Here is a 4,890-nt window from a genome sequence, read left to right on the forward strand (position 1 = left end):
ATGCAATATAAGCCATGGAAATTTAACCTAACATTGCATAGGAAATCATACATCATGAGGAAGCATAAAACAAGAATAGTTTAGGTCTACAACTTTTTCTAAGCCTCTAATTCAACCTTGGCCGAAACCTAAAGGTAAGGTTTCTAGGTTTTTCATGCAACTTAATACATGAAAATTCAATCTAACATTGTATAGAAAATCATACATCATGAGGAAGCATAAAACAAGTATAGTTTAGGTCCACAACTTTCTCTAAGCCTCTAATTCAACCTTGGCCGAAACCTAAAGGTAAGGTTTCTAGGTTTTTCATGCAACTTAAGACATGGAAATTCAATATAACATTGTATAGAAAATCATACATCATAAGGAAGCATAAAACAAGTATAGTTTAGGTCTACAACTTTCTCTAAACTTCTAATTCAACCTTGGCCGAAACTTAAAGGTAAGGTTTCTAGGTTTTTCATGCAACTTAAGACATGGAAATTCAATCTAACATTGTATAGAAAATCATACATCATGAGGAAGCATAAACAAGCATGGTTAGCTTTCAAAACCTTGCCCTAGACCTTGTGTTCATCCTTGGCCGAAACCTAAGGTAAGACTCTAGGTTTTGTTTATACATCATGTAGCATGAAAACTTACTAATAACATATAATAGATCATGTATCATGAAGGAGCATAAACAAGCATGTTTAGATTTCAAAACCTTGCTATAAACCTTATGTTCATCCTTGGCCGAAACCTAAGGTAAGGTTCTAGGTTTTGTTTATACAACATGTAGCATGGAAACTTGACTAACAACATGTAATAGATCATGTATCATGAAGGAGCATAAGCAAGCATGCTTAGATTTCAAAACCTTGCTCTAAACCTTATGTTCATCCTTGGCCGAAACCTAAGGTAAGGTTCTAGGTTTTGTTTATACAACATGTAGCATGAAAACTTAACTAACAACATGTAATAGATCATGTATCATGAAGGAGTATAAACAAGCATGTTTAGATTTTAAAAACTTATCATGGCCAAACCCTAAGTTTCTTTTCAAAATACTTTAAGCATAGAAAACGTAGGAGACTACTTGTACTGCAGGTGAGGGGGAATACTTACTTCTCTCACTTAATTCTCTAAGAGAAGTAACCTTGGTTGTGAAGCTTTTCCTAGAGAGAAAACCTTTTTGCTTGGTTCGTCAATGGTGAGGAAGAAGGAGCTTGGTTTTGGTGGAGAGGAGGAGGAGAAGAAAATGAAAATTTCTCTTTCCTTTTCTCCTTTTATTCCAAATGAAAGGAAGAAGGAAAAATGAACTTTTCCTTCCCTTTTCTTTTACTCATCCTAAATGAAGGGAGGAAGTAAAACTCTCTTTTCATTGTAAGAAGAGGAAGGAAACTTGGACTTCTCCTTCTTAGTGAAGAGTGTTGGTGCAACATCCCTCAGGTCAAGGTTGACCTGGTTAACCAAGCTGAGTCTTGGTTTGGGTTTCGATGTTTGACAATGCAAGGTTGATTGAAGAAGAGTCAAGTAGGTCAAGGATGACCGGATACTTGACTGGGAAGTCCTAGTGAGTGAAGCTAGGCAGGAGGAAAATCCTGGTGAGTGAAGCCAGGTGAAAGACCTAGTGAGTGAAGCTAGGCAATTGGGAAGTCCTAGTGAGTGAAGCTAGGCAGGAGGAAAATCCTGGTGAGTGAAGCCAGGTGAAAGACCTAGTGAGTGAAGCTAGGCAATTGGGAAAGTCCTAGTGAGTGAAGCCAGGCAAGAGAAATCCAAATGGGTCAAGGTTGACCAGACATCTGGTGAGAGTCCAAGTAGGTCAAAGGAATTGACCGGATACTTGGCACGAGAAAGAAAAGTCCAAGTAGGTCTTAGGAGTGACCGGATACTTGGCAAGAAGAGAAAAGTCCAAGTGGGTCAAAGGGATTGACCAGACACTTGGTGAGAGAGTCCTAGCTGGTCAAGGGTGACCGGATGCTAGGTCTTATGTACCAACAAGTCATGGTTGACTAGATGTTGGTTTAGGGGGCTTTGGGCTTGGTTTTGGGCAAAAACCAAGATCTGGATTGATCCGTGGATTGATCCAGCAGGTTTGGATTGATCCGTGGATTGATCCAGCAGGTTTGGATCGATCCGTGGATCGATCCAGCAGATCTGGATCGATCCACCGATCGATCCGGTGAGTCCCCGCGAACAGAACCCCTTTGGATCGATCCGTGGATCGATCTAGAGGTCCCAATCGATCAGTGGATCGATTGGGACGCTGCTGCTTCGCACGATAACCGCTGGATCGATCCGTGGATCGATCCAGGCTTTTCCAGATAGCGCTGGATCGATCCGTGGATCGATCCAAAGCCTCCCCGATCGTTTGGGAGCAATCCAATCGATTGGGATTCGACCGTTGGCGTCGTTTATAGCTGTTGGCGTGCGATTTCTTCAGCAGAACTTCACCGATTGATTCCAGATTCATCACAGCTCCTCCCCAGCACTCTCTAAGCTCCTCACCGCCAGTTCTTGAAGGTTCTTGGAGGTTCATCCAAGTTAAGAGGTGAGTTGCAACGAGAAGAAGAAGAAGCTAGGGTTTTTACTGCATCTCTTGTAAGCTTTTGCTTATTCTTTACTACCCTTTCTTCTACTTGTATTGAGAGTCTTGTAGGGCTTCTCCGCCTTCGGTAGTTACCGAAAAGGAGTGTTTATTAGTGGAGGTGTGTGTGTGTGCGTGGATCCTTGGACTAGTCACCTCTTGTGAGGTGGATACCAAGTAAAATCCTATTGTTAGCATTGTTGTAGTTTGTTTCTTTGTATTCCGCTGCGCATCACTTTGAAGAAACAAGCAATGAAGCACGACGAGCACACGCGGAGCTATTCACCCCCCCTCTAGCTACTTTTCGGTCCTAACAAAGAGTGCCTTCACTTTCCTTACCTTTAACCATAATTTCCCTCTTTTCATATCAGCACACCCCTACTGGGGCTACTGGTTATAACATGGAACAACTTACTAAGAGGTCCAAGGTTCAATCCTTGGTCATGATAGACTAAACGACTTTAGATTGACATGAAACTAGTTCTTATGTGTTTGACTAGTTCTCCTGATTATATCCATGCTCTTAAACGTTAATTTGACCTAATATATTAAGAGCAGTTATTTTTTGAACATGAATTAATATATTGGGTCAAATTGATATTTGATGTCATAAATATAATCAAGAGAAGTAGATAAACACATAAGAACTAGTTCATGTCAATCCAATGTCATTTGGTCTATCAGTCGATTTTTTCTAAAATTGGTTAATGAACCAAATGACCTCTGATTGTCATGAAAATAGTTCCTATGTATTTGTTTACCTCTCCTGATTATATTCATACACTCAAACGTTAATTTGACTCAATATATTGATGAATTATTTTTTAAACACGAATATATTTAAAAAATTTAATTCATGTTCAAAAAATTATTACTCTTAGTATATTGGGTCAAATTGATATTTAAGGACATATATATGATCAAGAGAATTAGCCAAATTTATAAAATCTAGTTTCATATCAATCTGATATCATTTAGTCCATTAATCGATTTGCCTAAAACTAGCTAATGGACTAAACGATCTCAAATTAACATGAAATTATATCCTATATGTTTGGCTAGTTCTCTTAATTATATCTATCTCTTTAAATATCAATTTGATTTAATATATTGAGAGTAATAATTTTTTGAACACGATTTTAATTTTTCAAACAATTTTTATATTAAAAAATCATTGCTATAATATATTAGGTCAAATTGACGTTTGAGGGTGTTTATATAACCAAGAGAACTAGTCGAACATATATGATATAGTTTTATGTCAATTTAAAGTCGTTTGATTCATCAACCATTTTTGGATAAAATCGATTAATAGACCAAATGACCTCGGATTGATATGAAACTAGTTCCTATATGTTCGTCTATCTTTTTTTACTATATACATGTCCTCAAATACTAATTTAGCTCAATATATTCAAAGCCATTATTTGTTAAATATGAATTAAAATTTTCAAATATATTCGTGTTTAAAAAATCATTGTCTCAATATATTGAGTCAAATTGACAATTAAGGATATGCATATAATTAGTAGAATTGACTAAATATATAAGAACTAATTTTATATTAATGTGATTATATTTAATTTATTGTTCGATTTTACTTAAAATCAATTTTGATTAAAAAAATATAAATCAGTTGATTTACTTAAAATTTTAATCTTTTGATATATAATAAAATTAATTTAACTGATAAAAAAAATGAATGAACCGAATATTGATAATTTTAAAACTGCAAGCATTTAACTACGCCTTTCGTTAAAAGTAGGGGTATAAACGAATCAAATCGAGTCGAATATATAAAAAAATTTACGGCTCGAATTCGGCTCGGAATAGATATATTCGAGTTCCAGCTCGATTCGAAGCTTGAAAAATTTAAAATATTTGGTTCGATTCGATTCGAATTAGGGCTCGAGTTCGAGTTCGGCTCGAAATATTCGAACATGTTCGTGAACTATTCGAATTATTACTCGAAAATAAGTTCGAAAGACTCGAAATTTATTTATTTAATATATATTTAAATTATATTAATAAATATTAAAGTTTGCGAGTGGCTCGCGAGCAGCTCGAACAATATAATTTGGGCTCGAGTTCGACTAGAAAAAAAGTTCGAACATGTTCGAGTTCGGCTCGAATTCGATAAATTCGAATAAGAATCGAATATTTTTCGAGCTAGTTCGAAAAACTCACGAACCGACCCGATTCGTTTGCATCCCTAGTTAAAAGGCCAAACTTTAAAAGTAACTTTTCTAACAAATTTGAAAATTTAATTTAATTCGATTTTTATTATCCCACAAATTACGAATATGCCACAACGCCATCGT

This window comes from Zingiber officinale, chromosome 11A, assembly GCF_018446385.1.
Source record: "Zingiber officinale cultivar Zhangliang chromosome 11A, Zo_v1.1, whole genome shotgun sequence".
Taxonomy (NCBI): Eukaryota; Viridiplantae; Streptophyta; class Magnoliopsida; order Zingiberales; family Zingiberaceae; genus Zingiber; species Zingiber officinale.